The 19032-nt window shown below is 47.0% G+C and overlaps 1 long non-coding RNA gene across 1 annotated transcript; it reads right to left on the bottom strand.

The window, feature by feature from the left end:
- Positions 1–10883: 10883 nt before the first annotated feature.
- On the bottom strand, positions 10884–18396 carry LOC109203236 (uncharacterized). Its single transcript, XR_003220929.1, has 3 exons — positions 18000–18396; positions 11994–12269; positions 10884–11376 (listed from the first exon to the last, which is right to left on the bottom strand). It is a non-coding gene; the product is annotated as an uncharacterized LOC109203236 (long non-coding RNA).
- Between the last annotated feature and the right edge of the window lie 636 nt (positions 18397–19032).

The following is a 19032-nucleotide window of genomic DNA, read 5'->3' as shown; positions in this document are numbered from 1 at the left end:
CAGGTTTCATATCTGGTGTCGTCTCGGCTCACCTCTTCAGTTTTAAAAATGAGACGCGGCAGCATTTCACTTCCTGCATCCAGTGAGCGGCAAAGTTTCGGGCTGTTCAAATGACCTCAGCATTATGATTGTAACTCTGCAGAAAGCGTGGCAATAAAACCTTTTAATCATCAATTGTTGTTTCTGCTGAAATCCCAGTCCATTTCTTTTCAAAGCACACACACACACAATCTCTTTCAGAATAAAGAAAAAAGAAACATCTTCTATCCGGTAACTGAACAACTTTAAATTACACCATCTCTCAACTCTTTTCAAAAGCCAGGCTGTGGCTGCTTCAGGAGGCAGGACCTTTGAAAAGTTGATAGCACCTCGTGTTGGCAGTTTACGGCCAGAGGTTTCGCTCACTGCACAACGCAAATCACAGGTGGGTTTCCTCATTAGGCGCTATTGACAGGCCACATAAAACAGAATCCATCGCTCCTGCAAAAGGCTGCGCAGCCACCATCTTCCTCGCCCCCCCCTCCTCATCCTCTCGTCTCTTTCTTTTTCTCTGCCATGCATATTTCAGATCAGGAATAGATGTCAGGCGGTGCGTGGGAATTATTAATCTCAGGTTCCGTACTCGTGGTGAGCTGTTTAAGGATTCATACTAACAAAGGGCAGCGGAGTCACGCAACAGGGCTGACAAGGCCCGTCTTTCCACCTGCACATACCCTACCTGTCTGAGCCTCACACACACACACACACACTTTTTCTTCTGTTGCTCTCTCACTCTTTACCTTCGTCTCTCGCTCTGGCTGACCTTTGGAGCCACTTAGGTTCACAAAACACCTCCAAACAGTTCCTCTCTAATGGCCCACTCCTCAAACAATCGGTAGAACGACCTGAGGAAGATGATTGATCTCTGACAAGCGGCTCGATGCATTCCTATGAGTCATTAGATCAGCCCGGATGGAGAGAGAGAGAGAGACCTATCGGAGAATTGGTGCAGCTGTGTGTACAACCAGACCAGGCATTTATCTAATGTCAAGACTCGCAGACAACCTTTAGTCTGAGTTTGATGTTGGAGGAGCTTTGGAATGACAACACATGCACACGAGCTCAGGTCAAAGAAAACCACACACACTCGGAGTAAAAGCACTCGTCTGCTGTGTGCGCTCAAATTAATCTGCAGGAAGAGCCCACACACACACACACACACACACACACACACACACACACACACACGAGCGCAGGCGGCGAGCAGTGAAACAGTATCAGTGGAGCAGCTCGGCGCCGTGGAAAAGAGAAATGTCTTCTTTAAAGATCCTCTTGTTGTGTTGTCGCACTGGGAGATAAGGACGGATTAGGCTGAGAGACGCTCTGAGCTGAGACACGCAAACATGCTGTTGAACATGGAAGTGAAGCACCAGAAACTCTCCACGCAGCAAATCAACCCACACACACACACACACACACACACACACACACACACACACACACAGCCTGACTTTCACACACCGTCAGCTAAACAGGGCTTAGCTGACGGCCCTGCAGCCTCAGATGTGGATACAGATGTGAGGTTCGGAGCTCTGCAGTGTAAATATGCACTGACGTTTTTGAAGCAGGAAATCAAAGGTCAAAGGTCAAAATGTTCCAAAGAAGGGTTGTCAAACATAAGGCTCGGGGGCCAGAATCGGCCGGCCCACTGGACGGCTTTGGAGAAAGTAAAGGAGGGCATTCGAGGCGGTTCCTTCAGTGATTTTACACCAAAGTAAAAGATCAATAAAATCTTCCTGTTTTTTCACTGATAGAGAAACGTCTGTTTTTTATTTTGGGTCCACAGTAACCTTTTTGTCAGTTTACACATTCACTACTTACAATGTCAGCCCAAAGAGCTGTGCTGAAGGATTTCTTTCAATTACTGCTGCTGCATTTCTTTAATGTGTAGAAAAACTACAAGATATTACATTTCCAGCTAAATTTTATTTATATAGCACCAAATCATGACACCAGCTGCATCAAGGTGCTTAATATTGTAATTTAAAGAACCTACAACCAACAATCACATGACCCCCTATGAGCAGCACCTGGTGACAGTGGGAAGGAAGATCTCACATTTAACAGGAAGAAACCTCCTGCAGAACCAGGCTGAGGGAGGGGCGACCGCGTGGTTGGGGGTGAAGGCGGTAAAAGACACGCTGTGGAAGAAAACCAGAGGTTACAGTAACTAATGATATTGATGACTAATATATAAAACAGGTCTCTCCTGCAAATGAGACATTGGGTCTCAGTGGGACTACCTGCAGATATAGAGGTTAAATAAAAACATCTCAGGGATTAAACAGGGGAGAAAGGGCATTACATTTAAATTTAAATGTATTTTTTATACCTTACCTGTAGTAACAAGAAAACCCTCAAATATTTTGCCATAAACTGGTGAACAAATGCCTACGAGCTGGGATTGGAGACACCGTTAGGAAAATGGATGGTGGGAACCGAGGGTGTGGTTCTTTTTACCCTAAAGGCTGAAAGGGTATTGTGGGTGGCGTGGACACCTAAATTTGTGAACACAGTAACTCGAGAAAGGTCTCACCCAGGATAGCGGTCAAATATTAGAGGCCGCCAGCAGTTTTACTAGTACATTTCCTTCTACTCTTACCTGTGTCCTTTGACCTCGTGTCCATCTCATGTCACGCTGGAATCACGGCTATGCTAATGCCCAAGTGTTCGGAGGAAACCTCTGCACCGTCGTGCCGTCTCACAATCTAATAAATACTTTTTATTCAACGTAAATCAGCAAACCTTAAAAGTAAAATTAATACTTGACATCATTCTTTTTGTATTTCGTCCCCTTTGACCCTGGAAAGCGTTCCCATGGGTGCCCGAGGCCCAGTACTCACCCCTGGGGGGGCGCAGGTCAGTTTATCGTTAGTTTGAGTTTTTGTACAGGGTGGGCCATTTATATGGATACACCGTAATAACATGGGAATGGTTGGTGATATTAAAGTCCTGTTTGTGGCACATTAGTATATGTGAGGGGGCAAACTCCTCAAGATGGGCGGTGACCATGGTGGCCATTTAGAAGTCGGCCATCTTGGATACAACTTTTGTTTTTTTCAATAGGAAGAGGGCCATGTGACACATCAAACTTATTGGTAATGTCACAAGAAAAACAATGGTGTGCTTGGTTTCAATGTAACTTTATTCTTTCATGAGTTATTTACAAGTTTCTGACCACTTATAAAATGTGTTCAATGTGCTGCCCATTGTGTTGGATTGTCAATGCAACCCTCTTCTCCCACTCTTCACACACTGATAGCAACACCGCAGGAGAAATGCCAGCACAGGCATCCAGTATCTGTAGTTTCAGGTGCTGCACATCTCGTATCTTCACACCATAGACAATTACCTTCAGATGACCCCAAAGATAAAAGTCTAAGGGGGTCAGATCGGGAGACCTTGGGGGCCATTCAACTGGCCCACGACGACCAATCCACTTTCCAGGAAACTGTTCATCTAGGAATGCTCGGACCTGGCACCCATAATGTGGTGGTGCACCATCTTGCTGGAAAAACTCAGGGAACGTGCCAGCTTCAGTGCATAAAGAGGGAAACACATCATCATGTAGCAATTTCAAATATCCAGTGGCCTTGAGGTTTCCATTGATGAAGAATGGACCCACTATCGGTGTACCCCATATACCACACCAAACCATCACTTTTGTTGTTCCAGCAGTCTTGGATGGATCCATCCAATGTGGGTTAGTGTCAGGCCAATAGCGGTGGTTTTGTTTGTTAACTTCACCATTCACATAAAAGTTTGTCTCATCACTGAACAAAATCTTCTGCGTGAACTGAGGGTCCTGTTCCAATTTTTGTTTTGCCCATTCTGCAAATTCTGTGCGCCGATCTGGGTCATCCTCGTTGAGATGCTGCAGTAGCTGGAGTTTGTAAGGGTGCCATTTGTGACATGTGGCGAGTGCTACGCTGTGGGCTCTTGCTGAATGAAGCTAGGACAGCCACTGATGTTTCTTCATTAGTGACAGTTTTCTTGCGTCCACATTTTGGCAAATCCAACACTGAACCAGTTTCACGAAACTTAGCAAGCAGTTTGCTAACTGTAGCATGGGGGATGGGTGGTCTCGTAGGGTGTCTTGCATTGAAATCTGCTGCAATGACCCGGTTACTGTGTTCACCAGATATCAACACAATTTCGATCCGTTCCTCACGTGTTAACCTCTTCGACATGTCAATGGCTGTGAACAAAGAGAAACTTGTAAATAACTCATGAAAGAATAAAGTTACGTTGAAACCAAGCACACCATTGTTTTTCTTGTGACATTACCAATAAGTTTGATGTGTCACATGGCCCTCTTCCTATTGAAAAAACAAAAGTTATATCCAAGATGGCCGACTTCTAAATGGCCACCATGGTCACCACCCATCTTGAGGAGTTTGCCCCCTCACATATACTAATGTGCCACAAACAGGACTTTAATATCACCAACCATTCCCATGTTATTACGGTGTATCCATATAAATGGCCCACCCTGTATTTTCAGGTTGAGAGCAGCTGCGTTTCTATTGTTTGAAGATGTTCGGGGTTAGCTTGTGAGGTTTTGACAGTGCGCTGGTTGTCGGGGACACGTTAAAATCAGGCATTACGACACGACGTCCCATTCTCAAACACGTCTACCTCAAACTGACAAAGAGATTCATTTTGCTTTTTCACACCTACTTTCAGTTTGCTGAAAACAACCTTGTTAGGTGTCACACTACAGGTGTGGACTGCACCTGTGGGGACAGAAATGGACTTTTACTGAGAGCACAGCTGAATTATTTCCAGCATTTCTGTGCTTGTGATCATTTCTGGTCCAGTCTGCAGTGCTTGGCAGGGAGCTGCTCTTTGTGTGAGGCGTGTATGTTGCTCCTCCTTTACCTCTAAAGCGTGTTTGGATGCGTTCGGGTCAGGTGACCGCATTCGCTCGCGTCTCTTTTTAAAACCTGTGCGATTGTTCACAAGGCACGTCTGGAAGCACCGTCACTTCTAGAAACTTCCTCTGCTGCCAAACATAACGCTGGCAGCCGTCTCCTCTTCCTTCAGCGTTTGGACACACAAACCTGCTTCACGCTAGTGCCTATAAATCACCCGTACATGTGTTTCAGCCCCGTATGAACGCGCGTCCACCTCCATGTTTCACCTTGGCCATTGTGCAGTCACTCTGCTGTTTCCTGCCAGGACCGAGCCAAACATCCTGGACTCCATCTGATCCACACAAATTTCGGGGGGTTTATCTGACCAGAAATGTGCTGCCAATATTTGTCAGGCTTCTTCTCATGTTCTTTGGCAAAGTTTAATCTTTTAGTTTTGTGCCGTTTGTGAGCTTTTTTTTCTTGGACGCCGTCCGCAGACGACGACTTTATGCAATGCTGAACAGCCACTGAAACGCCAGATAATCTAACTTGCTCTCCCTGTCAGGACATCAAATACCGCTGTTCTGTGTCAAAGCTGCCGTCTCTGAAATGTTTTAGAAATGTTTGATGGGAAAATTACGACCCTCCCATTTAAACCATCAAAATGGGAAAACGATAGAAACACTGCAGCTCTGATTTAAGGGAAAAGTAGCGCAAATGTTGATGAGAGGGTGGAGCGCTGAGTTAGGCCTCAGTCAGACCGGGCCCTGACGACCCTGGCAACCTCTGGTTGCTACGGAAACATTTTCCCCTCGTGACTGTCATATAAAGATCAATCTCGTATCTTGTCAGCTAGCTAGCTCCATCCTTCAGGGACGGAGGTTGCTGCATGAGAACACAGGCGGCTGTAGCTGCTAGCTGTCTGCTGGGCGTCACCTCAGCTAACTGGACCTCCGGACCGTGTTTGTGCTGTTGAAGCCTTTTTAATGACATCATGTGACCAAGAATATGGCTGCTGTGACATCACTGCACTGACAGACTGAGCTACAGTTAAATTGATGTCAGGCTTGGTGTTCAGCTGTGACGTCACTGACGTCCTCACCAGGACAGAAAGACCAGTGACTGTGTCTCTAATCACAAGGTGAGGATTTGTAAAGAGGTGAAAAGGCAGTGGCGCCTTCAACCTTTAACGCACAAAACTGCACACACACACTCAGACTCCTCCACCCAGACCCCCACCTCCCCTCCATCCATCTCCATCCACCACAACCCCGATCCTGTGCAGTGCCAAGGCAGCACAGATGCAAACTCCCCCCTGACCGGGCTACTGCCAAGGCGCCGCTTCCGAAGCCTCTCCACCAGCTGGAGACTCTGATGAGGCCAACACATCCATTTCCCTGGTAACCGAAGGGCCCAGACACACACACACACACACACACACACACGCATATAAACATGTATATGTGTCCATGTGAATATGTATATGCCACACACATGCAGGGTCCCATCAACGCCCTCCTCTGTGCAAAGCCCCCCCCTCCCCGGCCTGCCTGTGCCAGGTCTATTATCACACAGGATGTGTTGCAGGGCCACAACACAACAGCTAAATACATTTACACCCAGTAAGCAGACATATGCAGAGAACAGCCTGCTGTTGTGCTTAGCAGCACCCGCCCAACGAGTCACCTTTTCTCTACAGCGAGATCCACCTCAAAGACTCTGGAAATATTTAAACTGCTCTGCAGAAACATGAATGTATTTCAGATCTGAAAAGCTCTCAAACAGGCACATCACATCACAGTTTGGAGGACAGCGTGCTGCTATAGTCGTTATTTGTGGTTTTTCACAGCAAATCAAAAGAGTCAAAGCCATCTCGCCTCATTATACCACAGAGGTCACTGAACGTGGTTCTTCCAGCTGAATCCAAAGACATCAGCTTTGGGGCCGGTGCCATTCTGCTTTTCTTTTTTTGTCTCCAGAAGTGACCATATTTGGGTGAGAGGGTGCAAAGATCGGCTCATGCTAGCATGATTGTCAGACTCTATGGGATCATCACTCAGACACAGAACTTCAGTGTATTTGTCAGATAATTTAATTAAAAAGGCTCCATCATGATCCAGAGGTCTAGGACAGGGACTCCAGTTAGCTGCAGTAAGTGGTAAGTGGAGTGGTATTTATACATTTATATATATTTAAATTTAAATAGAGTTTATATATTCTGCTCAGTTTGAGCGCTTTCTCACTACAAGCCTCGTTCTCACACACACACACACGAGTGTTGTTTAACCTGGCGTGTTAGCAGGCGACTCTAAGCCCACCCTGTCCTGAGCCACAGACGTCTACAGACCTGTCAGTCAGAGGCCACACCCCTAACAATACAAAGTGACTTATAGAAACATCCTCCCCCTGTTCAGGTGTTATGAAGGAGGAAATTATGAACAGAGACCAAACAGTTGTATCCGGCTGTAAACACGTTTCTCTCAGCTGGGAGTGTATGGGGACCAACTCGCTGCTGCCTCTGCTGGACATTTGAGGAACTGCATGTTATTTAATGGTGCGTTGCTTCCATTTTTCAGCCTGGAGAATGATCTTTGGCTAAGTGTAATAAAATGCACAGCACTTTGAGGAGTTACTATTTTTTAGCCTTTAATGCAGTCAGCTTTTGTAAAGGTCAACCTGTTTGTGTCAGGCCAACAACGAAGGACCAGCATGGCAGGGAATGACACGAGGAGGAGGAAGCAGGCAGGAATGCGGCTGCTGGAATGGGATCAGTGGCTGAGCTTTAACCTTGGGGCTCTTCATGCTGGAAAACGAGAGGGCCCTTAGCCTCCGTTTACACACAAAGGGCCAAAGAGGGTCTGCGCTTCCACCACCCCCCTCGCTGCTCCTCACATACAGACAATCCACTCTAAGACACGAGCAGGGTTTAGCTCTGTTCATGTCGACAGAGCCCTGCAGAAACCTTTTGATGTCCCTCTTGTTTTTGAGGGGACCGCAGAAAGGCTGCAGGACTTTTGGATGTGCTGCCAAGAACAACAAGCGAGGAGGCAGCTGTGTGCGCGAGGAGGCGGATCGGCCCAGGAATCAAAGATGGCTGGCGAAGAAAGGAAAACAGCGTATCAAAGGAGGGGTCCCACGTAATTGGAGTTAGTCAGTGTCTTTAAATAAATTGAATTGGGCGGAGGCCACCAAAACCACACACACACACACACACACACACACACACACACACACACGCATGCTAAAAGTGGACAATCAGAAACTTTCACTTTCCAGGAAATGTTTGCAGAAACTGAGAATTAATTTCAGCTGGAAAAACAAACTGACTTCAGCCACTTTAAAGGAGAAGCCCACCAATTTACCCCCAGTGAGCCGCTCGCTGTCATTAAACCCGCTCTGGGTGGCTCTATTTTCCACGTGTGGTGAGAAATGTTTCTCTTTCATAGATGGAGTGATGGCAAAAAACAAAATGAATGGATGGATGGAAATAAAACGGAAAGAAATTATGAGTGAAAACCTGTGAAGACAAAAGTCTGCTGTGCAGTTCTAAAGCATCAGAATAAATGACCAAATAACAGCCCTGAGACGTTTCAGGTGACCCGAGCGCTTCAGTTTTATCTATTTAGCACGATCAGATAATACAGAGAAAACTCAGCAATCAGACGACCCTCGATCAGCAAGCACTTGGTGACAGTGGGGAGGAAAAAGGCTCTTTTAACAGGAAGAAACCTCCACCAGAACCAGGCTCAGAAAAGTCAGCCTGTGAAAAGAACCAGAGCAGGGTTAGCTCCGCCTCCTACCTCCTACGGTAACTAATGCTGTAAAAAACTATGAGACAGGAAATAAAGAACCGGCGAATGTTTCGACTCATCGCTGTTTACCTGCTCAGCTGATACAGGTACGTCCCTCTGTGCTGGACAAAGACGGTCGTTACAGTTTTGCCTGTCTGCAGCACCGTATGACTAACATCATTTTTAAATATAGAGACAGTCATATAAAGATGTTTTTGAGGCTAAATCAGTCACACACTGCAACAGGAAACAAAACTATATCCTGATATTTCAGGAACATTTGCAACAATGATATTTATGACCATACAGAAAAAAATACTGAATAATGCTGACATGATGCTTGCAGTAAATGAAGGACATCGTGCTTTCCACAGAGCTGCTGTCACCGATGACAAGCTTTCTAATTCAGTGAATCTACTGAAAGCAGGTGGCAGCAGCATCGTAGTGCAACAGCAGTGACTCAGCAGAAGTCAAACACAAACACAGATGTAGCTCAGGTCGTGTTTCCCTGGAAAATAGGAGCAAAAGTATAAAAGAACTGCTTAATACATAACGTAGCCTATTATTGCATACCACAGAGCAAACGTGCCAGAGCTTATCTTTACATGCTGTGGTGCAATTTTTGGACCAAACTTTGGAAAATTCCCACAAAAATGATGTCACTTCCTGTTGTCGCAGTGAGTGGTGCACATGAAAACCACGTGATAGGTCATGTTGATCACATGATGACATATCTTCCAAAGTAGGAAGTGCTGTGAACAGCCAATCAGATGGATAAAGAATCTGGATTGTCTCGCGGTTACGTTACCTGATTTCTGCAAACCCCGCCCGCTGAGACGTCATTAATGTTTGATATGTTAGAGTCAGTCCTCCAGGTTGTATGCTCTTATTTTGGAACCTGCTTTTAAAAGGATGAACCCTGAAATCTGCGGCGCACTGTCACAGAACGAACCTGAAAAACATTTCCTACCTGGGATGTTGCGTGGTCGGTCGGGCCACCACACTTTCACCACCTAAACACACCACTAACCTCCACCAACATTTCCTTCCTGTCACATAGATCCTCACTCGGTGGATCCGTGCCTTTACCTTCGGGTGACACCTCACCAGCTGCTAGCATCTCCTGCTAGCTTGGCCGTACTCAGGTCATTCCCAGCTTCCCAGTTTTCCTGCATACTTTGCATTCTGGGCGGATGCTGAAGAAGCGTGTGCTCGCTCTCAGACATGCCGGACGATACGGCACAGCCCTCCTGCTGTGCAGGCTCGTCCAGGCTGAACCTCGGCTGTGGGGTCAGGACTCTCGTGCAGATCACCTGGGTCCTCTAAAATCTAAAAGAGCCAATCAGCAGGCTAACAGGAAGCGTATGAGCCAATCAGGACATTAAGAGCAGAGCTGAGGGCAGTCTGAGCGGTGTGGTTTCAAACATATCTACCTCGTTACTTTTTCCTCTGGATCAATAACAGGAAGTAACATGACATTTGTGGGCGGAGCCACAGACACTAGTCATGTCAGCGCTCTAGATTAACACGGTTGTAAATTCATGTCATTTGTAGAATATTAAGCAAAAATGTGAGTTTACATTAAAACAATCAGCAGCTGCAGCTCTAATATTTGCATCATCTTCCACGACAGAGATTCGGATACTTCAGATCGGGTCTCTGGGGTCTCTGGGGTCTTTGGGGGCCCGGGACAGCCTCCAACCTCCCTTAAAGCTGCTCTGTGCAGGATCAGGATCAGCATGAAGCTTTTCTTGTAATATGCTGAAAGCTTTAAGAGGAGTGTGTGAACACAGTAACATCCTCCTCTTCGCCCTGATCTGCTCAGTTAAGTGATCATGAAGTGAACTTTATGCTACAAATACACTTTTTCCATCTTGCACACTCCATTACAGCCTCTTAAGAGATATCCATGCGTTTCCTGAGGCTTCGTGCCCCCAGGGCCTCCCCTCTCCTCGCAGGAAGAAATCATCAGCTAAAGCAACAGCTTCTCCTTTCCCCCACGGCTACTCCAACCACACACATGTACCACTTATGCCTGGAAATCACATTTCCCCATCACTTTAGCACCATCGCTTTTTAAAAGCATGCCATTTCCCACCAGTTTAGGCCAAGTAAGAGATAAAGAGGATAACACAGAGGCTGCTGTAAAGATGGCTGCTCTGGCGTGCTGTGATGTCACAGGTTGTTGTTTCCACGCTGTCCCTTTGTCACGTTGATTTTCTCATATTAGACGTGAGCTCAGACAATCTAGGTCTGACGTGGCTTCGGTCAACGCTGAAGAAGAAAAGCAGTGAGCCTGAGTTCAGTGTTGCTGCTGTCGCCATGAGAAGCGACAGTAACACCAGGACCGTTTGTTGACTCAGGATATTTTCTGCCTTTTGCAGATGATGTGGTTCTCCTGGCTTCATCAGGCGGTGACCTCTAGGAGTGCAGGTACGTCAGGGTTTTGTGTGTGAGCGTGAGGGGAGAGCTGCTCATGTACCCGTCGATTTGCGTTCCCACCCTAACCGACGACCACGAGCTCTGGAAGCTTCCTCTGACGGGTGTCTGGACTTGGTCATTCGTGAAGGGCTGAGTAGAGCTGCCGCTTGACCTGGATCCCTCCTGAACGCCTCCTAGGCGAGGTGTTTCACACGTTGTACCAGGAGGCAGACCCAGGACACCTGGAGAGATTACCTGTCCTGCATGAGCTGGGAGGGGTGGACATGGAGAAGGGAGGATTGAGCTTCTCTGCTGCCCACACGACCCAGACAGCAGAAAACAGATGGATGTATCAAACACTTCTAAACACGTTTATTCTGACCCTTGACAGAGTGAAACGCTCGCTGTAGTCGACAAACTCAGTCAGAAATGTGGACGTTCGGTTTGGTGACATTTCCTTCTGCTGCAAACTGCAAAATAACATTTGAAGTGTAAAATCGGCATACACAGGAATGCTCGCATACACAAAGTCATTCCTCGCACTCCTTCCAGAGCCCCCCCCCCCCAGGCTAAATTCCATTTTTACAGCCAGGAATCCAAACGTGTTTAAACGCTTTTTCCTTAATGTCAGATTTCCTCCGAATGAGGTAAAACTTTTATGTTTTGTTCAGTAGAAACAGGAGAGAGAGGCTGAAGGTGCGGATGTGTGAGCGATGATTGTGAACAATATTTGAGCTGAGGAGAAAAAGAGGGGATGAAAAGGAGGCAGGATGAAAGCGAGAGGGAGGCAGGAGAGAGAGGAGAGGGGACAAGACATCCAGCCTTCAGCCACGTGTTGTGATCAGCTGTCAGGTGGATCTAATCTGCTGTCGTCTCTTTTCCTCACCTTTCTTTCATGTTTAGTCTCAGCTCGTCGACTTTGTTCTGCGCTGCTGTTACGCTGCCTTCCTTCCTCACTTCATTCACATTGTGAAGGGCTTCCAACCCCCGCCGCCCCCCCGCCAGTCTGAGTTTAAGCAGAAGCCGTCGGCCGCGTGATGTTCTCTGTTTGTGGCGCCACCAAAATGCAATCAGCTGTGTTTTCGCCACTTCAGTCCTGACGTGTCATCGTGTTGAGACGTTTACTTTCAGCTCGCTCGTCACATCGTCACACGAGGAACTCCTGAAGAAAAAACACACTGCTTTAGCACTTTTTGTGCTTACAAAGCCTGACGAGGGCTGAATGGAGACAGTATACAAACGTGATAATGAGGCCTTTTCACTGATGAGACACTCATTTGAAACCGCGCACATTTCTCCTACAAAGAGACGCCAAAGCTGGATGCTCACGCCGTCTCCTCAGAACGTGCTTTCACAGCCGCAGAAAAAAACAAAAGAAGAGATTTTCTCCTCTGTTGTGTCCGCGCGCCGGCATCCAGCTGAACCGCCTTCAGTCCTCTCCTGGACGCCTTCATGGACCCATCGGCGCGACAGTCAGCGCGCTCGTGGTTGCTCTCGGGTTTGAAATGAAATCTGTCGGCCTGCTCGAGGTAAACAGACAGCTAAGCCCTACAAGGCTTTTCCGCCTAAACGGTCCACTTAAAGCAAATTATCATTTACCTTTTGACGTGTGCCAGATCATTAGGCAGGGACATTAAAACCAGCCACCGCAGCACCAGAGGGGGCCCGAGTGAACCGCTGCCCGCTGCACCGCTCTGAGCGCGTGCACGAGGACAGAAGTGGGCATTTTCAAGAAGGCGTGTGCGTGCTATCAAAGAGGGCCAGCAGCCCTGGGTGTCGCCATGTGCCCAGAATCATTTGACACAAGCAGATGCATCATTAAAACGCCGCCGCGGCGCTCGCCGGCCAGCCGCTCGAACGCACGTCGACATTTTCTGCCCCCGTTTCTTTCAACCCGCCCCCAAATTCCTCAAAGACGTGCAGAAAGCTCGCAGGACAGGACGGGGCGCATTTTTCCACGTTTTCCAGGAGAGTCGTGTGAGTTTCAGCGAGCGTGTGTGATTTTGGCGGCGGGAAATAGGTTGGGCACGGCGGGCAGAGTGTGTGAGTGTGTGTGTGTGAGTGAGAGAGTGTGTGTGTGTGTGTGTGTGTGTGAGAGTGTGTCTGTGTGTGTGTCTGTGTGTGTGTGTGTGTGTGTGTGTGTGAGAGTGTGTGTCTGTGTGTGTGTGTGTGAGAGTGTGTGTCTGTGTGTGTGTGTGTGTGTGTGTGTGTGTGTGTGAGAGTGTGTGTCTGTGTGAGAGTGTGTGTCTGTGTGTGTGTGTGTGTGTGTGAGTGAGAGAGTGTGTGTGTGTGTGTGTGTGTGTGTGAGAGAGAGTGTGTGTGTGTGTGTGTGTGTGTGTGTGTGTGAGAGAGTGTGTGTGAGAGAGTGTGTGTGTGTGTGTGTGTGAGTGAGTGAGTGTGTGTGAGAGAGTGTGTGTGTGTGTGTGTGTGTGTGTGTGTGTGTGTGTGAGAGAGTGTGTGTCTGTGTGAGAGTGTGTGTGTGTGTGTGAGGCTATGTTTGTGAGACTCTGTGTGTGCGAGAGTGAGAGCGCCTGCCCGGCCCTTCTCATTAAATCAGGCAGACCAGCTCGTGTCTGGGGTCCACGCTGGCCACATAATGCACACACACACGCTCGTACACACACACTCAGTGTGACAGCGGGCCGACCGTGGGCCAGCCGTGGGCCTGTGATGTGCAGCCAGAGGAGATGCAGACAGACTTCACCTTCTTCTTCTTCGGCTGCTGCTGAGAAACAGCAGATGGCTGAAGCACAACTGTCCTCACCCCCTCTCCTCTACACTCACTTCCTTTCTTCCTTCCTTCCTTCCTTCCTCATCTATCTGTATATTTATCTATCTCGACCGAGTGAGGCTGTCGGGGTTCTAATAAACCTCGGCAGTCGCTGAATCCTTAAATCTGGTTTACATTTGTTTTTCGTGCGCTGCAACTCGGTGTTGGGCCCAGCTGACCCTCGTTCACTGAATCAGATGCTAAAGTCACCCCGAGGTCCACGTGCACACTTCCTTTTTCCTTCTCCTCCCTGCTATGTGTTCACTCTGCAGATGTCAATAAAGCTGGGGTCGTGGAAGTTCAGCGTCTAACTATAACACAGAAGGAGCGTGAACTCAAGCAGAGGTGCTTTATTTTTACGTTTCAGCTCATTTCAAAATCAGCGTTTGAACAAATACAATCAGCGTTCAAGCTGAAGGCACGGAGGGCTCATGAGTGTGCAACGAGTTCGCTCTCAGATGGAGAAAGACGTAAGAAACAAAGGACAGCTCAGAATAAAGACCTTTACACGACAAGCAAAAAAACAACACAAAATTCCAGTTTTTTGGTTCCAAACTTGTCGGGTAACATATGTAAACACAAAAGTTATCCTCAAAAACCCACTGAACCCACTGTGACAGAAGTGGACATGAAGCAAAGATGAGCTGGTCCTGATGTTTCTGGACCGAGAAACGGAGATCACGTGTTTCTCAGGAGCAGCAGGGAGGATTTCCTGGTTCGATCCCAGAGTCGGAGCTTTTTGTCCATATTTCAGGATTTCAGTCAGTCTGAGCTCCTGTTAGCAGAGCTGGGACCACATCTCACGAGGCGTCTGATTCAATGAGGTCCACGACTTGAGCTACGAGCTCACTTGTTGCCAAATGCAGCGATCTGATTGGTCGCTTTGATCTGTTTGTTCAGATCTATGAATTCAACCCTGCAAAATTACGCAGCCAAAAAATGTTTTTAATGTAGGCCTTAAGATTCAAAGTGGAAAGGTAAAACGTATCCTTTGTAGTGTTTCATTAATCAGACGCTGGCTTCCTGAACTTATCGTGTTTTTTCAAAATGAAAGAAGCCTTAAAAACAGAAAAACGGTTATACACTAACGCGGGGGCAGCTCCAACGATGCAGTCCTGCAGACGGGGTGCCATAAGCTCTGCTGCACGTCTGCACAGGTATTTGAACGCCTCCTGTCACAGTGGGAATGTGTTTTTCTGTGTGTGTGTAATTAAGTTGCCGTCCACTCTTTCAGCTGAGATCTTTTCACATGTTCTCGCCGACTCGGGTTCCTCTTCCATCTTTTATTCTCTCACTCGGCTCGGTCATTCAGGTTTGCTCAGAATGTTTCGCTGACGGCTGTTAATCACTGAAACGCCACCGACCGACGCCGCGGCTCGAACTCTGCTTACAAACTCATGTCTGCGGCTTTTATGTGAAAGCATTTAAAGACGAGGACACACTGATCCAGACGTGTCACTGCTGATGCTCACAGCAGCCCGTCTCACTGTCTCAGCCAACTTTAAACCAAACTTTAAGTCTTCACTAGGAGTTACCAACAACTCAGATTTATTCATACAAATCCTTATAACTTTATTAACTGCAGCTCAATACAGACTCACAGACCATGCAAGATGCCTGAGCTCTGTTTGTTGGGCTGCATGAAGGATCTGATCAGGTGATGGCGGTCTTCAGGCAGAAACAAAGCGCTGTTTGATACTAAAGGTACCGTCTGCAAAGTCTCACCACTAGATGTCAGTAAGGTTCTGTTTTATGACCCGTCCCAATCGGAGCTACAGCCAGATCAAAAACATTCAGTTTAAACTGAGTTAAACTAATGTTTGTGTAAAAAATCAATTTTTAAACACCCTCTATTTTAACATATTAAATAATATCAAGACTTTGCAATAAATACAATAGAACAGAATACAATAGCCCTTTATTGTCGTTGTACGTGCACAACAAAATTATAGGTCATGGATCCACATTCATGGACAAAATATAAACACGTGCCAGTTAAATAATTTGTGGTGTTTTCTGTGTCCACAGCATGTCTTTATCCCGTCTTCCATCTCTCAGATGGCCCCGCCCCTCCCTGAGCCTGGTTCTGCCAGAGGTTTCTTCCTGTTAAAAGGGAGTTTTTCCTTCCCACTGTCGCCAAAGTGCTTGCTCATAGAGGGTCATATGATTGTTGGCTTTTTCTCTGTATGTATTATTGTAGGGTGTACCTTACAAAATAAAGCACCTTGAGGAGACTGTTGTTGTGATTTGTCGCTGTATAAATTAATTTAACTAAAAAATTTACCCCCAAGTCCCCTAAAAAACTCTGTAGTTCATCTGTATGAGCGTAGGCTGTGAGCGTGCCGTGTCCGATACGAGTCGAAGAGTCAGAGACGCTCACAGTCACACTGAAGCGAGCTGTCGAGGACACGCTGTCGCCGCCACAAACATAAAACAGCAACTCTTGCACAAACTCAGCCGCGTTCCTCCTTTTCTATCAAATCACCTTAAAAAACAGAGAAGCCTCGGACACCTCGGGTCTACACGAGGCAGTCGGCGCTCACATGAAGCCGAACTCTTTTGGTCCTGTTGACCTCAAACACACCAAACAAACAAATGTGATTTCATTTATAAAATAATCAGAAATAAACGTGGTGACTTCTTGTTACCTTAACCGTGTGCGGCCCATTGTGAGCAGCAGAAACCTGCCCGACATGTTTGGGTCTGAACAAAAATCAGGGAGTAACGTGTGAAAAACTTTCTTAGATTAAATGAAACTCTGTTTTTATCGATCTTCTGCTTTCACGTGTTAATCTGTGCAGATGATTAAGAATGTGAGTATTAGAAACGGGTCATGGAAACAGTGAGAAACAGCGAAGATGCTCTGCTGGGTTACTGTGGTTTAATCCTTTTATAATAACTGCACCACCGAAGCGACACAAATCTGCATTTTTCTCTAAAAAAAGCGCAGCGAGAAGAGGCGGACGACATCTCAGAGTCAACGTTTTTCTTCTGCGGTCTCTGCAGCTTCCAGAGAGGAAGAGGATGTTTGGTCTTGGGTCTCATGTCTACTGTCTAAGGAACTATAAATACACACCTAGACACTTCCAGGTGAAAGGACGGGGCAATGCAAACACACAAGCACAGCTAGCCAGACAGAAGGAGTGCAGGGAGGGAGGGAGGGGCGCAGCAGCCAAATAAAAGTCTATTGAGCTTAACAATAGTGTTATAAAAACGTACAGAGGTAGTGTTTAACAATGCGGTAGGAAGAGACGAGGGTAAATACCTCTGGGAACGACGGGACTTGGCTCAGCATCAAAGTCCTGCCAAGAACACGGCATTGTCTTTAAATTCACACCATTGTCCCCCAACACACACATACACACAGCTCTATACATCTAAAATGATGATGTGCTGGGATATTTTGGGGTCTTTTTGTTTTTCCAATGTGGATTACGAGTCGGAGACGCTGCAGCGAAGCACGGAGATGGATCAGGGCTGATACTGGACTCAGCGTTTCAGGGAACATCCCTGCAATCCAACTTACTGTAAGACAGCCGATTATTAGACTTACGCTAGCGCCATGAGGCGTCAAACCCCCAAAAAGCAGCCCAGACCTGCAGTTCCTCTGTCGTCCAGCAGAGGCAGCAGTGAGTCAGTCCGCGCTTAAACTTTGCAGCAGAAATAAACGTGTTTACAACTCTTCGGTCTCTGTGGGTCACGTCTCCCTCCATGACGCCCTTATAACCCGTTACTGAGTATTACTCGTATAAGGTTTAAAGTTTGCATCGTTTGGGCTGTTTTTGAAAGAGGCCGTGCTGCCGTTCACACAGGTGAAAGCGCTGCACTCACAAACAGGCGTGAAACTACGAAACCATTCCCTCGAGAATCACCCACACACACATTTCACCGTACGTGGAGAGTTTGACGTGAGCAGCTCACAAAAGGAAGCTCGGGACGGCGTCCCAAAGCTTCGATGAAAGAGGATCAGTCTCCTCCGTGATCTCGGAGCGGCTCGGCTTAAAAGACATTGATAAGTACACAAATATCTGCTGCATAAAGAGACATTAGGCAGTAAATAAGACACGTGAGTATTTTCTCTCAGACATTCTGTGAAGCGTGCAGCGCTCACAACATACTTACCAAGACTGACGAGCTGTTGTCACGAATCCTTCGATAATAGCGGCGATAAAGTGCAGATTTATGGCGAATGTTTTCATCGTTTTGCCTCTATCAGTGCCCCTGCTTCAAAATTAATTATTGATTAATCACTCTGCTTTTTAAGCAAAAAATGCACACCAGCAATATCATACTATCACAAAAAAATGATTATGCCCCCAAATCACATTTATCTGGCCCATTCATTACTATTGTATTGACAAGGCCCGAGCTGCTAATCGCCAAATCCAAAGAAAGGAGGGCTGTCAGCATTTCCGCCGGCCGTGCTAAAGCAGATATATGGAACACGATGTAAGTTAATGCATTGATCAGAGCGGGAGGCAGCGGTGGCAGGGCTAACCGTGCAGAGGAAGGTGCATATGCATAATCATCAGTTTGCTTTGGTCTCAAGTCCACTGCGAAGCAGCAGCGAGACACGATGACACAGAGTGTGTGTGTGTGTGTGCCTGTTTACATATCTTTGTGAGGACCAAAAGCTGGAATGCTATCCCTGTCCCCACGAGTTTGAAGGAATTTCAAAATGTGGTTTTAGTGTCAGGGTTACAGTTAGGTTAGGTTTAGGGAAGCATTATGTCAATGAGATGTCCCCACGAGGACAGCAAACCAGACATGTGTGTGTGTGTGTGTGTGAGGGAGAGAGAGAGAGTGTGTGTGTGCATGTGTGTGTGCACATTAGTGTGTGTGTGTGTGTGTGTGTGTGTGTGCAGACGGACGCTGCAGCTCAATTGCCAGTGCAGGCAGCAACAAAAGGTCAAGGCAAAGTTTAGATGGCGTGTACTCGGGGCCTTAAGATATTCACAGCCAGCATTTTAGCCTGAAACATAATGAGATGGAACTGGTAAATATTTGCTGATGGCCTAAAAAATTCCAACCATGCTTGGAAGCTATTTTGAATACAAAAGATGTCGGGGGAGGATGATAAGTGAGGATGGGGGTGGTGGTGGTGAGGGAGGGTCACCTGATAGCTAATTAGTACATTTGCCCAAATAATTAGAAT

This window comes from Oreochromis niloticus, linkage group LG1 (genome assembly GCF_001858045.2).
Source record: "Oreochromis niloticus isolate F11D_XX linkage group LG1, O_niloticus_UMD_NMBU, whole genome shotgun sequence".
Lineage (NCBI taxonomy): Eukaryota > Metazoa > Chordata > Actinopteri > Cichliformes > Cichlidae > Oreochromis > Oreochromis niloticus.
The sequence above is the reverse complement of the archived record's forward strand: the minus strand, read 5'-3'. Positions and strand labels throughout refer to the sequence as shown.